At 36.4% G+C, this 16,568-nt stretch overlaps 1 protein-coding gene across 3 annotated transcripts in view; it reads left to right on the top strand.

The window, feature by feature from the left end:
• sytl5 (synaptotagmin-like 5) overlaps positions 1 to 16,568 on the top strand; it is a 464,560-nt gene that overhangs the window by 263,103 nt on the left and 184,889 nt on the right. For 2 of the 3 annotated variants that reach the window (XM_051927102.1, XM_051927104.1), the window contains exon 3: positions 13,949 to 13,983. The exons of the other annotated variant lie outside the window; for it this stretch is intronic. The gene's annotated coding sequence lies outside the window, so the exon portion shown is untranslated. The remainder of the gene's footprint in view (positions 1 to 13,948; positions 13,984 to 16,568) is intronic. 3 annotated transcript variants of the gene reach the window in all.

Genomic DNA, 16,568 nt, shown 5'->3' with positions numbered 1-16,568 from the left:
AGAAATTGTTTGTAAGTAGGGCGTGACGTGCAAGTAGTCTCATGGGACTTCAAAGTGTCTCTCCGAGAATATCACGTCTCGACCCAATTTTTTTTATATAATAGATAGATATCTTTGTGGTGAGGCCATAGCGTTAGTATTAGAAAACTACAAAACATAATCATGATTTTCAAAGAAACAACAAAACATCATCATGAGTACCATGTGACCTACTACTTATAGCTTGGGAGTAAGAGTAGGAAACTCCATTAAAACTTCTCATGTCTCTCTACTTTGAGATAGGACAAATTCTTAGCCTAGTCTGGTTGGCAGTGCAATTCCTAGTATATGTCCTGATTTTCAACTTTAAACACTACCTATTAGTAATTGCTAAAAGTAAAATGATTGATAATATCCTTATCATCAAAGATGCTGTTCAATATTTTATTGTGATGCGGGAACCTGACACACTCTGTCATACCTTTGTACAATGTGTTGTAGTGTTATAATATTGCTTTTCTGTACTGTACATTGTACAGTATTTTATAGTAGTATGAGGTTGCTTTAATCCTTTATTATTTAGTTTTCAGTTTAACTACTAGTTACTAAAAGAAAAATGTAAATAAGAATATTAATGCACTTGCTAAATATAACTAAATCTTTGAACTTAAATTAGAGGCAATAATAATAATTTCAGTTTTGTTAAGTCGAGAGGCAATAGGAGGCCTGAAGAATGGCATAAAACATTTCATTCTCTGGTGGTGTATAATTAAGAGAGGAATATAGCCAAGGAGCACTTGACAATGCTCATCTGTCATAAGAGTAATTTCTGTTGTTGGGTATTTTAAGAAAATAAATAAAGGCACGCTCAGGCTTACGTGGGGTACAGGGGTGTCTAGGGTAGTCTGGCAGAGCAGAGCGACTCAGAAGTGTGAATTGGAGCGATTGGCTGATAGTGCATTCATGTGTAGACATACACAGTTCATTCAATTATGTCATTAATTGTCCAGAAACTGTAATTGTTATTTGTAATTGGAGTCTGATAAAAGAGTAGAGGAAGGAGATTGCAATAGAAACAGGAAATGGCTGAAATGGGAAGGTAAGCTATCATGATAGAAGAGTGGTAAAGTGGCCTGTGGCCAGGGATGTAGAGAGGGGAACGTTGCTTCAAAGGTGGATCACTCCTGTTGAGCACCGAAGTAGCGGGGCAAACAAGTGCTCCAAGGTCCTGCAGATGCTGGTGGAGACAACAGGAAAGTGGGATTTGGGATCTGGGCATACTGGCAGGTACTGATGGAGACAGCTGTGGTGGCAGCTAGCACAGCTGTCGGCATCTCCGCCAGCTACAAGACCTGGGGAAGATGTCAGCAAAGTTTTTTATGTTTGGCTTTTAATGTATTGTTTTTTGCTGATTTTTATTCACTACAAGCATTGAGTTTTTATGGTTTATTTATTTATTGAAGGAGCTCTGCACTTTTGTTTAGAACTCTATTGTTTGAGAATAAAAGCTCTAATGCACTTTTCACCATACTCTTGCTGACTGTTTGTGTCCTCATTTTCCTTGGTTATGTTATCAACAGTCTCTAGTTCAAACTGCCAAAGGATGTGGAGCCAATCAGGACCATCACATCACCCAACCGTTACTTTTACAATGTATGGGAGCCGTTCCTTTTTGTCATCTGCTGTACATGTGGCTAAAAGTCTACCTTTTTTGTCCCTTAACTTCTGTTTTACTTTTAAACTAATAAGACAAGCAGGCAAATAAATCTATATATAAAAAAGGAAAATGAATAGCATACAGCAGTGGCCTCAGAGCACCATAGTTTTATAGTATGTTCCATAAGATACCAAGGAATACATGGTCATAAGCCTTCCCAAACAGAGACAGTATCTGTACCAGAATAAAGAGCTTGCTTTGTTCATAGTCAAGCAGGGAACTACATTGCTCCCACTGGATCTGTTCGAGCATGTCAGCATGGGTTATGGCATGTTATGGAAGTCAACAATCATAATTTCTTGGTATCTGGAACACACTCGCTTGTCATATTTCGTACACAGATTGCCAGTCCCGGGCAAAGTCCCTGTTTGCCATGCTGTATTGAAGAGATTCCTTAACCATGACACCCATACACTATCCAGATGTGTTCATGATTCTGGCCTGTTCTCATCCATTTTTGCCGCTTTGTCAGTATTGCATGAAACATAGACCTGTTCCCAATCACACCAGATACTACCAGACCCACTCCTCTGAGAAAGAGATTGTTTCCACAGGGTTTCTTAGTTCCTCATAGTGTTTCTCCCACATGTCCATCATATTCCTAGTCAAGGCTGCTTCCTAACCCTACCAGGCAAAACTCCACAGTTGGCCAACCAAAACCATTCTTCATTGCCGGACCAAACTACTTTCACACGCAACCATTAAACTGCATCATCTCAGATTTCACTTTTCCTGGACTGCAAAGGACTATGAATGATGTAAAATGACCAGATTTGAGTGGATTGAATCAAGTCTTGCTCACAACAGACATACCAGAATTCGGAGACAGGCCTAGGTGACTGGTGAGTGTCTATTGACTGGTTGATCAGTGTAGGCCAATAGAATTCAGCCTGGAGATGAGTACCTATGGAGTGTCATGTACAATTAGAATTTAACATTGGTGCAATGATTTGTGCTGCAGCCTTACTGCTTTTAAGGAATCAAATCTCAGCCTGGACACTGTGGAGTTAGCATGTTCTCCTCATGTTTGTATATTTTCTGCATACAGTAGTTAAGGACATCAGGGGTGGGGCACAGTGGTTAAAGCTACTACCCTGCAGCTCCAAAGGTTTGGGTTCAAATCCTGGAATGTTCAAGCAAATTATAGAAAAAAACCCGATGTAAATCTGTTAAGCAGGTCTCTCGTGAAAAGCTGACAGACATACAGATAGACAGACAGATGTTGGATTTTATATATATATATATATATATATATATATATATATATATATATACTGTATAGTGATAAAGCATCATTTCTTCTATTGTGTTACGGTGAGTTAGATAAAAATTCTTCAATTTTTAGCAAGATAAGAAAGAATACTAGCAATGTATGTTATCACTATATATTGTTTACTTGAGCCTTTGTCACATTACGCAGGCTTCCATCGATTTTCAGTCATAACCTTCATTTACATTATCTTGCTGACTTGGAGGCAGTCAGCAGCATGCTCCTCTGAAATCGATCACCTAATATGACATACCCAAGGATTAAGTCCAACTAGTCCTCGATAAAATCAAACAGGTTTACAGTGTCGTTGCTTTTAGTCATAGTGCGGGCTGTATATGTAAGACAGCTGACAACCAATGAATGCGCATACAGAATTTCAATGCATAGAATGTACTGACCAGGAAAAGGATTTTGCATGTTTTGAACCTCACAAATAGAATAAAAGATTGTCTATTTGATGTCTTGTTCTTTACACATTAAAACAGAATGGATTAAAGAAATAAATGGCAGAGATTGTAGCCGAGTTTATTGTGGATGATAACCCTTCATGTAAATGCTGACTGTCAGGAAGCACACTAGTGGTTGTAAGAAAAAGAGGCAAGCACAACTGTGCTGGAAGAGCAGTGCTTGGTTGGTAATTGTGACATGAGTGGCTATTTTCAGTCATGCAATTATACGTGATGCAGTGACAAGAATATAATGACTGTGGTTGGCAAATCTGATCTACCCCACAACAAAAAGTTGCATAATGTAACATCAGCTTAAGCAGCAATGTGCCTTCGGGTATAAACCAAAACTATGCTATAAGTAGATTAGGGTTATTTGTGGGTATAAGACTGTCTGATATACTAGTAAAGATATTACTTCAGTTAACTCTGAGCGATGGGCAGTGGAGCAGCCGCAGAAAGACATCTCTTACAATTAAGATATTGATCCTGACCTGTTTTGGATAGTTTGGATCGAATGTGTGTGATGTACAATTATGGACTGGATTAGATAAGGCTCCACACAAACTGATCAATAATGTATTCATAATCTGAAAATCTCATTTAAATGTCTTATTTCCTAAGTTTCCACAGGCTGTAGTTGTACACTATTTTGAAAGCACTGGTATAGCTTGGAAGTGCTATATTTTTATTCAAGTTGGAAAGTGTAGATTCTGCAGTAGATGCTGTGAGAGGGTTAATAAATTGAAAACATTTATTTTAGTGATTATGTGATCTATTTAATCTAACATGTACTTCTTGGCTGCTTGAATTACTTCTAAAAGGAGGAGTAAAAAAAACTGTATGCATGGTGCAGCATTCGCAATAAATTCTTCTACTACCCATGGTATTTCATACATACATTTCTTTCCATCCCATCTTTTATTCTATTCGTTTAACAGTTTCAAAGCTTAAACTGCAGAAAACATCACATCACAAAAGAAGTGCTTGAAAACAAAAGTTTGATTACAACAAATTGATTCATGGCATGTCCAAGAAAACAAGAGCTTTCTTGGTGCATATCTTATGAGCAATAGTCAATAACATATTGAGCCATGAATAACTATTTCAAGGCAACACTGCTTGCATGTGCCCAATCACCAGTGTGGTATCAATACCAAGGTAGAAACAAGTGGAGTAAGTAGCAATCTTTGTACCATTTGCTTTAGCATACAGTATGTAAGTACATCCATCCATCCATTTTCCAACCCACTGAATCCGAACACAGGGTCACGGGGGTCTGCTGGAGCCAATCCCAGCCAACACAAGGCACAAGGCAGGAACCAATCCCAGGCAGGATGCCAACCCACCGCAGGACACACACAAATGCACCCAAACACCAAGCACACATTAGGGCCAATTTAGAATCGCCAATCCACCTATCCTGCATGTCTTTGGACTGTGGGAGGAAACCGGAGCGCCCGGAGGAAACCCACGCAGACATGGGGAGAACATGCAAACTCCACGCAGGGAGGACCTGGGAAGCGAACCCAGGTCCCCAGGTCTCCCAACTGTGAGGCAGCAGTGCTACCCACTGCGCCACCATGCCGCCCCAGTATGTAAGTGTCTGAATAAATGTTTTTGGATATAAATTCTAGAATATAGCTGAGGGATCGAGAGATACCAGTCCATGTTGGGGGATGAAGCATTTTGTATTTTTTTTAGAAAAGTGCAATATACACTGTCAGAAATGCCATCTAACTGAGCGAAGGAACAAGGCCATTAAAAATCAGATGTCCCATGATTGCAAGATTTGGCTTCAAACTAAAAAATTTATTTGAAGAAAAACTTGCTCTCTCTGTGATGAACTAGGAGTTGAATGTAAGACCCTAGGACAGTCAGCCTACCCACTGTCCAGAAGCTGGCTGTCTTTTTTAGGCCTGGGTAAAAGTATCGATTTTCAGATTAATCATTATTTTTCATTAAAATGATTCAATATTGATTCTTAAGGTCTCAGGATCGATCTCGTGAATCTCTATCCTCATCAATTAATATATGTAGATTTTTGATCATTTTTGGCGTCCAATCCAGTAGATGTTGTTAGTGCGCCTGTTAAGGCTTTCTATAGAAAAAGCACTTTACTATTTTATAGGCACCTTTGACACTTAAATCAGATGTGTGGATTTGGTATGAATTCAGACAGTGCATTGGTAAAGAACAACTGGATAAAACCAAAGCCATATGAAAGCTGTGCAACTCAGAAGTTAAGTATTGTGAAACAACAAATTTGAGAAATCATTTATCCCGACGTCGCTCATAAACGTAATCTCAGTCGATATACAAACAAGCGGAGCCTAAACAATCTACACTGGAGAAGGCAGATAGCTCCGAGATTCCATTCAATATACCTTGTGACCAAAAAATATCAATCTATTGCAGTTTTTATCTGTAAAGATATAAGACCCTTATACCATTGTAGAAAACAAATGCTTTCGACAGATGATACAGGTTTTTGAACTGTGGTATGCTATACCAAACAGAAAGCAAACGAGTGTAGTTATTGTACCTAGGCTACTTTGACAGCTGAACATGCAGGGCAGCAGATTCCTATCTGACAATCATATCTCGCTGCATTAAAAACACCTGTGACGGATGTGTTGTAGACAAGTGCACTATATGCCAGTCACACCAGGGACAACCTCGCTGCATATAAAAGGTTTGTTCCAAAAACATTTATACCATTTCCAATGCTCTATTCCATTGTGTTGACCTCATTAATCACAAGTTTGAGTGTTAGACAGTCCAATTAAAGCTGCTTCTCTTTAAGCACTTGGCTAGCTTTACTGCTACAGTGTAAAAAGTTTGCAGTGCACCTCACATGGCAAACAAGCGGGTACTTGCTGGAATTTTCAGAGCAGCCTGAGATACCAAAGTGAGTGTGTACAAAAGCAGCCGATGTGAAGTAGCTCCATAAGCTGTACAGGACTGATCAGATTAGTGGCGTTATTGGTCATGATGGTTGCTTCTTTTTCTTTTATGTTCCATTCATCCAATGGCACTGTCAACAAACATCAGCTCTAGATCCTTGTTTTAAAGTGATTCATTTTTGTCCGAGGAGGAACTGCGAGGACAGATTTTTGAGATTTGTTAATGTAACTGCTAACAAGTGAGCAACTTAACACATGTATAACTTGTAGAATTATGGAAAGACACAAGTCTTTCCGCTGTATCTATAATTTCAACTAATTCAAGATTATTTTAAATGTCCAATAGGGAAATAAATTTGGCTCAGTTTAGTTTAAGGTTGTCTACATGGAGATTCATAACACACAAATAGGTTATTGAATAGCATTTATTTTTTAAGAGGCAATATTTGATTATTTTATAATAATATTATTCGTAAAATGATATAGATGTTTTTATAGCAGATACCATTGCATTGTATTAAAACAAGGAATGCAGTGGTGCAATCCAACTCAGTCAAGATAGAATCAATACCAAATCGAATCATGGCATTGTGAATCGAAATCGAATCGATTTGGACATCAATGATAATACCCAGCCCTGGTCTTTTTTCTGTCTAGCTGGTCAACACACTGTTCACAATAGTCCTCTTTTCTCTGCAGAGTTGGCCAACACACAGCCTTGGAAGCAGTGATGTCATTTCTTTTTAGCTTGCCAGCCCACAGTTTTAGCTTGCCAGCCCTTCAGTCTCTCTAGTTGTCTAGGACTGGACTGACATATTTCTGCAAATGTGGCTAAATTATAACCCAAGTATTGGCTCTTATTTCTCTTCAGTTGGTTGATCAGATATGGTAGTAGCTGTGTTCATCCTTCCCAACTTGTACACTAACAGAGCAGAAACTGTCTTATTTCATTCTGTCTGTTCCTCTGTTCCTAATAATAAAACTTATAATGGAAAATAATTTTAAAAAACACAGAGATGCGCTACTGCGTTACTACAGAAGATTATTCAGGCCACTTTTGTTTTTTTTTTTTAAACACAATTATTATTATTATTTCACAGAAGTATTGCCTTTTTTCCACAACGGCATTATCTGCTTTGGTCTAAGTAATATTATGCACGTGCACGCTGTGGCCGTCTGGTGACAACTGTGGTAGAGGTTAAGCACATGTGTAGCATGCAATCAAGTGACAATAACTGAACAAAATGTATACATTTAATCCTGCATGTATTGATGGGAAAATTTAATTTGGACAGTTTAGGGTCACAGGGAGTCAGTATTTATCACAGCAGCACTGGGTGTAAAGGAAGAAATCGATGGGCTTTAGCAGCCAGGAGACATGATCAAAATGCTCTCTAAATGCTGTGTCTGTGCCCCTGCCTCCATTGCTTAGTGGGCAGCATTTAATAGCTGGCTTCTCCAGGTATTCCCAACACCTCTGACTGTTCTTGGCCACCTTGTGGAGCATGTCCCTCTCAGATCTGGACCCAGGAGAGTGGATGTCTCCCTATTATATAAAAAAATCCTGGGATAAGATGAGACTTTCTCAGAGAGATATTTTCTACTCCCGTGAGATGAGACTTTGTGCCTAGAGATTTTACTATGCCCGTAGCTGGAAATAAAAGACAAAGAGCAGAAGACAAAGTAGAATGTCGTAAAGAGGTTCAAAAACGTTGGCGCAATACATATGCAGAGCAGGTTAGAGATAATGAAAGTACTAAAATTCGAAAGTTTTTAAAAACTGATAGTAAAGATCACATTAGTGCAAACAAACAGAAATTATTACTCGGTGAAATAACGGAACATCAAAAAGAGATTGAATATATGGACATAGGTGATATGACAGAAGTATGCAGATATTGTTCGGCTTTAAAGTTTAAGTTGGAGACTTGTAGATCGTCTAATTCGTGTTGCCATCAGGGAAAAGTAGTGTTTCTCCCCAATGAAGAGGCATATCCGTGAGATTTAAAAGATTTGTTATTTGGTAAGAGTGAAATCCACAAATACTACATGCAAAATATCAGAATCTACAATAATCTGTTTGCGTTCGCATCATTCAATGCTCAAAATGTACATTTACATGATTCAGGACCATATGCTATGATAATCTGTGATCCTGCAACAATTAAAGCTACAGTATTACAAGTTTAATTTCAAAGAAACCACAATTCAGTCAGGTTTATATTTATGATCATGGAGAAGCGATGCAACATAGAATCAAAAGAGTTAAACGATTGGACGTATTAGAAATTCCACAGCCAATAATGGATACAAATCCATACGTCCAAAAGTATCGAAATTTATCTGATAAACAAAGACAAAGAAGTTTTCTTGGATTTCTAAATGAATCTGAAAGATCACGCTCGCATATATAATAAACCAACATGTGACAAATTATCAGCGATAATATTTTTGAAAGACAGCGATATCAAAGACAGAGTTGATATTCGTGTTTATCCAAAAGCACAGTGCAGTTCGTCGCAAGCGGCAGATATGGGAAATGACTAGAGCGTAGGGTCCACATGGGGGTTGGCGAGCGAAACGAGCAGGGGACAGAGCCCCCTAGTATTTATAAATCACAAGAAAATGATCAAATTTGGTTAGTTTCATCAAAGTTCTTATATGGGTTTGGGATTTAATAACACATGCTGACCAGTGAAATGTGCAATTTTTCATACAAAAGAAGAAAAAGTAACACATTACATTTTATAATAACTATGTAGCATATTTAGTTTTTATTTTTTTTATAATGTTATAAGGAAGTTACTTTTAAAAGTAAGTTTTGTAAAAACACCTAATTCTGACTTTTCCACATTTGCTGATTTAGGTTTCTGTAATTCCTTCTTTGGGACTTTGTTTCCTTATGAGTGCTGCCATTTTATGGTTCTGTTTATGTATGAAGTTGCAGTACATGAGGTTACTCTTGAGATGGTATAAAGTTCAGCATCTCACCCTTCATGGCTATCCAGGTTTTTACATTCAATCAATAAATAAAAACTATTGTGTTTATAGTATGTGTGGTCAAGAAACTCTAACTTTTCTCCTCATTTTTGATCTTTAGTTTGTGGTTTAGGCTTAGTAATTTGGTACATTTTTGGGGTTGCAACCCCTGTTGTAAATGATCTAGTTCATTCATATATTTGTCATGTATTACCATTTTCTCTGCCAATTTTCATGCTAGGCAGAGCACAAATGTGCACCTTATAAACATGAATGACCTAGACATGAGGTTAGGGATGCTCAGATTGATCAGCCGCCAATCTAAATTGGCTGATTTTCACAAAAAAAGATTCAATAGGTTATTGGTATATTGGCACATTAAAAAAAACAATCTTTTCAGTCCCTGCTTTTCTATGCTTTATGGTAATTTAGTTGATGTGCTCCTTTATGCCAGGTGTTATGTTAGTTGAGTCAGTGCCTTTTTGTTTTAGATAGATAGCTAGAACTTTGTTTATTTTATCCTTTAGTTTAATCTGACACCATTTTAATTTGGACCATGTACTAATACTAACTAATAAGTGGAGCAGCTTACATTTTCAATTGGAAAAAGAAAAATGTTAGCTTAACAGCAGAATGTCTTTTACTTATAAACCTGTAAAACATGTTAGTCTTGTGTCTTCTTGATAAACAACATACGAAAATTTGATAGATTTGTACTGTGTTTATTGTTTGTGGCTCATTTCTGTAATTTATGCTGTATGACACAGCCACAAACAACAACAACATCTATATAAATAAATGTTGTTGTTGTTGTTTGTGGCTGTGTGTCATATAGCATACATTTTGTAAGAAATGGTAATCCATATTTATAATTATGAATGTCTTGCTGATACACTGAAGAAAAAAGCACACCTGTATAAATGTAGTAAATGTATATTTTATCAGCAATTAATGATATTATAATAAGTGCATGTATATTTACATTTAAGTAGTGTTTAATTGCCAATATCTATTAATTAATTGTGTTTTAGAGAAATGGTGAAAAATACTTTTTAAATTAAGCTTTGTTTCAGATAGAACATTACAGGAAAAAATAAACAGTATGCCAGCTTGTAATTATGAGAAATATTTTCTTTTCTTTTCTGCCATATGTATTATGGAAACATATATTTATACATATTTTATTAGTATAGTGTTATTAGTTTAAGAAAATCCATTCGGAGCATCATTATGTGAGGTGTGTATTTACTGAATTAAAGCATCCACAGAAGATTGTCAAGGACCTTAAAAAAAAGTTTATGAATAGAAGAAAAATAGTAGTATATACAAGTTAAATGGAGAGAGAGAAATATTTTAATATTTTAGGTAATTTAATTTTAATATTTCAAGTGACCTAGTTCATCAAGTGCCGAGGGTGACATAAAAGAAAATTGCAATTGCAATGCTTGTCCTAGTTTTTTGTCTCTTTTTTTTTTTTTTTTTTTTTTTTTTTAATTTTTTATTTAACATGCTATAATCCTCTGAAACATATTCAGAAAAACAAAGTAATCTACAAATGTAACTCTAAACCCAATCCCTGCTCTTATACTAATTCTTATTTATACTTTTCTTCAAGGTTTCTTTCATTCAAGCATCACTGTTTGCAGATTAATTTACATCATAAGGAGAAGAAAGTATGGGTCATTTTGAGGGACATTTTATAAGCTGAAGCTTTTTGAGGTCAGCTGTTATCATAAAATGGCAGCTAACATAAAAAAAACATAATTTTCTTATTTATTGGCAGTTGAAACGTGTTTTCATTTGTTATGTAAGTGCATCCAGTCCATTGTAAAAATGTTTGTATTTAATTTTCTGTTCATTTGGAAAGAAACTGTTTAAACAAAAGGATTATATTATAATAGGATAGGCTTGCGGATCTTAATGGTATGCAAAATACATGAGGGGGAGTAGCTGATCCCAGTTCCTTCCATTCTCACTGACCACCTTGCGCTGCATATGTTTGAGCATCAGATTAAACCACTCTACTAAACCATCAGCTTGAGGATGATACACTGAGGTTTTTAAGTGCTTAATTTTAAGTGATTTGGCAACCACCCTGAACGTCACTGAGATGAATGGCGTCCCTTGATCTGTTAGGACTTCTTTAGGGATGCTGACATGCACAAAGACCCCTACCAGTTCCCATGCAATGTTTTTGGAATTGCCTGCTCTCAGGGGGATAGCTGTGGGTATTGTGTAGCATAATCAACAATCACTAATATATATTTATGGCCACAAGCTGAGGGTTCAAGGGGTTCTATAATACCTACCCCCATGTGCTCAAATGGGACATCAATGAGTGGGAGAGGGATGAGAGTAGTATGATCCTTCCGAGGAATCTGTTGCAGCTGATATTCTGGACAGGAAACACAAAAGTGGTGGACCTCCTCATTTATCCCTGGCTAAAAAATTTGGAGCTTAATGCACTCTAACATCTTCTCGACTCCCAAGTGGGGTGTGTAGGAGGTGGGCATGTGCTATTTTGCAAACCTTCTGCCAGTAAGTCTGCAGGACTAACAGCAATGACCCCACCTCACTCTCATGATTGGCTACATGATACCATAAATCATTTATAAGCACAAGTGCGGACCTGTGGCATTGGATAAGATGTTTGTTGTCCGTCTATCAGAACAACTGGATTCTTGGCAAACGGAGCAGCCTCAGTGGACGGAGTGACTACTTGGTGTTATTATGTCTTCTTCGTCATACCGGGTAGCCATGCGACCCTGCTTTTCAGCCAGTTGACAACATGGCATGGAAAAAGCACTTTGGCTTTGAGATGGTTGTAATCTGCGATGACTGCTGCCGAGAGTTGATTCAATAATAAAATAAAATAAAAATAAAAAGAGGAATAACCTTGGAGGTCAATGATCACCCTGAAAGCGGATAGTAGACATCACGTAGTATATGCGTACCAAATTTCAGGTCAGTAGGTCAAACGGTTTGCGAGCCACAGGTGATTTAAAATCCTGGATAGACAAATGGACAGCCACGGTAGCTGTTTATATAAGAAGATATATATATATGTAGATATATGTAGATATATATATGTAGATATGTACAGTATATATACTGTAGATATGTATATATATATATATATATATATATATGTAGATATATGTAGATGTGTAGATATATGTAGATATATATATGTAGATATGTACAGTATATATACTGTAGATATGTGTGTATATATATGTAGATGTGTATATATGTAGATTTATGTGTGTATATGTATATATGTACAGTATATGTGTAGATATGTGTGTGCGTGTGTATGTATATACTGTATATATACTGTATATGTGTCTGTGTGTGTATATGCATATATAGTAAGAAAGTAAAAAGAGATATTTAAAGTTTTGACACACCCAGCAAACTCTGTATAATTGGGATGAAATACAATGCGGTTTTAATAACTGCGTTGAGAAATATAATTATTTTCAGATGTGAGTCTATATCTAGACCGCAGAAGATGGTGGATCTTCCTGACTGAGCTGACCAAGTGTCTACTGTAGGAGTGAGCTGACTGAAGGACGTAACTCTCTTCCAAACAAGACACCTGCCACAAGACAGCTAAATCTTGGCTTTCAAGGCTGTTTTCTTTGTGCCTAACATGCACTGTTTTGATTGCACCTTTTTGTTTTCATTCTGTTAGAGTTAAACGGGACAACCCAGCTGGCTTCCTAAATTTTTGCAGCTGTGGCCTGTGGTATCCCCCTACCTTAGTGACAAAATATACATATATATTAATATACACATATGCACCAAAGATTCCTTATGTATTTTTATTGCATTTTGTCACATGCTTTGTACAGTACAAAGGAAAAGTCTATGAAAACAATTAAAAATATAAAACTTGACATACTGCTACAAAGTGCTCCTAAGTAAGTGATTAGAAGGTACCAGCTTTCACTTGTAGACTAGTTTTCCTTTTACTTGTTTTTTGACACAGCTATCTTCAGTATTCTTTCTTTCTTTCTTTCTTTCTTTCTTTCTTTCTTTCTTTCTTTCTTTCTTTCTTTCTTTCTTTCTTTCTTTCTTTCTTTCTTTCTTTCTTTCTTTCTTTCTTTCTTTCTTTCTTTCTTTCTTTCTTTCTTTCTACCTACCAACCATCTTCTTAATTTTCTGTGGTTCATTTTCTGTGGTCAATGCAGAGACTCCCTTTGAAGGTTTTCATAATTGTGAATGCTATTACTCAGAAATTATATACCATGGAACATCAAAAGAAGTATTTTACCTAGTTAGTAGTTGATACTTTTCAGTGTAGTGTGAACAAATGCTGAAAATCTGAAGTTTATCAAAGCTTACTCTCCCTCCCTTATCAAGTCAACACTTCACTGTTTAACCGATTAAGTGTCATGAGAATTGTATATCTGCCTAATGTTTTTTGGGCCTGCATTTATATGCCTGCTACCACAGCACTCCAGGATGTCTGAGTCTCTAAGAGCTTAAAGGCGTTTCTGCACACATTTTTTTCAAATGCCTTATTATTCATCTGGGCGTGTACCTGCATTCCATGATGGTGCTGTGACGTGTGTGAAAAGACTGGTTTGTCAGGCTTTGAAGCACCTGCTTTTGACTTAATACACTTTCCTTTGCTCTTATACAGCCGGCTCTGACCTAAGAATGTCACTCCTGTGTCAGGTAAGCGTTCTATTGAAAGGTATAATATGTTTTGATCTTGATAAAGATTTACTTGTAAAAAATAAAGTTGATTTTATGTGATTTAAATCAACATGACTGACATATTCCTTCTTGTGTCTTTCATTAAGGTAAAACATTTAGATACTTGTCAAAGTTCCTGTTCACGTACTAAGTGTTTTAGATACCATTTTTGTATGCTACATTTATAGTCAGAATTATTTGAATATGTAAAATAGTCTTATTGAAGTAAAACTGACAAATGTTCAGTTTGGCATTTCCCATTCTACCATTTAAATGACCTAAGTACTTTTCCAGCATTGTTATTTACTGACTTTTTGGCTGACTCTCTGGTGTGAGATTTGATCAGTTAATATGCCTGTGACTGTTTGGTGCTGGTTTCCTTCTGTTTGGCTCAGAGTAAGATTATCTAGGATAAATACACACAAGAATATCAAACAATGAAAATTAGCAGAAGTGTGACATACTGCATGCTCCTTTAGTCTGTGGTTCAGATTAAATAGTACAATTAGACTTTTGCTCATGTTATCTAACAACAGGTTACCCTGTTTCCTTGCAGAAGGGGGTTTGTTTATGACAAGCTTCTTTTTGAGTAGCTGTCAATTAATATTTACAGAACTGATTTATGGCGGACAGTCTGTGGCCAAGTCTTGCTCTCTCTTCATTATACTGTGATTGTTACCAGCATCAAGTTCCTTTAATAAGCTGTAAATTTATATTTTAATTGACTCAGCTTATAGTTGATTGTGTGTAGTGTTTTGGTTTGTGTGGGCTCTGCTCTGACCCTCTGTGAATGAATTATCATTGTTTTCAGGAATTATATTAGAAAACAAAAAGCAGTTGGAAATAAATTTGATATCTATTGGTAAAAATAAAATTTTTTTTCTACACACTGCTATAAATTGTAAACATAAAAGGAAACTAATATAAAACCTTCAGCAAACACAATGTATAGGGAAAACAAAATTAATTTTATATACCATACTGAACACTGTCCCACAGTGCTGTATACAGTATGTCACATAGAACAACTGTTAGCACATTTCTACAGTTAAAAGACTGACGTGGAATTGTTTAGGATCACAAAGTGGTGGTGTAGACTAAACCAGCAGCCCATTATTCTCTAGGTCAGAGGTCTCTAATAACAGTCCTAGAATGCTACTGTGGCTGCAGGTTTTTTAACCGTTTTCCTAATGAGTGAACAGTTTTTCCTGCTAATTAGCTCTTTTCCCTTAATTTTAATTGACTTATTTAAGACTAAGACCCTTAATTTATTTTTCCTTAAATAGTACAAAACAATAATAAGATACAAATCGAGCCAACACATGACCATCAACATTGTGTCCATCATACAGTATCTGAAAATATAGAAAGGTGAAGGTTTTAATATAGTTGATCTGCTGATTTCCACAGAACAATTTAATGGTGTATTTAGACAAAAGAAAACCAACAGTTTTGAAAATGTGTGTTGTGGCAGAATGAGAGCGCCAACAAGCCATGTAATTGAGTAATGGGTTTAACAAACAAGAAGAATTGTCTTCTAATTAAGAAACTGGTTGATTCAGAGGACTGAATCTTAAAAACCAAGTTGATAAAAATGAAAGAAAAGGGAGTTAATTAGCACCAAAAACTGGTCACTAGTTAAGAAAAGGGTTAGAATTAAAACCTGCAGTAACGGTAGTGCTCCATGACCAGAATTGGAGACCCCTGCTCTAGGTTTATACCTTAGCTGCTGATTTAAGATTGAAGCAGTTGGTGGCAGGCTAATATGTAAAATGGACAACTGGGCATTTATTCATCCTTTTTCAGAACCTGGTATTCATTTTCAGAAGACTATCTTGGCAGAATCAGACACAAGGTGGAAACTAGTGCTAGATGGGAAGTTGGTTAATCACAAGATTCAGTTACTTATAAATTACTGAATGTAGAGTTCCCAGTAAATCCAACACATCATTTTGGGATATGGGTGGAAAGCAGAATACCCAGTTCTATGCAGATATGGGGAAAACATGTACACTCAACACAGTAATCTGGCCAAGTCAAAATCTGAACTTGAGTACATGGAGCTATTAGCCATAAGTATGTGTTCTGGTATCCTGTCCAGTTTCAGTTCCTACATTAATCATACTGTATGTTAATCTGTCAGCAGAGAATGACGTTTGGAAAATAGATGGATGGAGTTTTACAAAATGAATACTTAGAAACAGAGGCATTTTTTCTTTTAAAATGTGCTCTGTTGCCATTCTTTTTCTAGTAGTGTTCTAATTTTCTTAAAACATTTTATGTGCGACTTTTGGGATTTTACAATGTTTTATATCACCTTCTATATGAATAAAGTATATTTAAGATAAAATGGCAGGATAGGTCCTTTAGCCTGACTTCCTTGACATCTGTTGTGTAGTTAAAACCAGTAAAGTAGAATAAAACACTGTGCAATAATGATTCATGTCATGAACAGTTTGTTGGTAACCTCCAAATATGTATGATTGCTGCCCCCATGTTACCCAGTTTGTTGAAAATGGTGCATCATAGAGAAAAAAGGTTTTATACTTGAAACAAGCTTAGGA

This window comes from Erpetoichthys calabaricus, chromosome 4 (genome assembly GCF_900747795.2).
Source record: "Erpetoichthys calabaricus chromosome 4, fErpCal1.3, whole genome shotgun sequence".
In the NCBI taxonomy this organism is placed as follows: Eukaryota; Metazoa; Chordata; class Cladistia; order Polypteriformes; family Polypteridae; genus Erpetoichthys; species Erpetoichthys calabaricus.
This window is presented reverse-complemented; position numbering and strand designations above follow the sequence as displayed.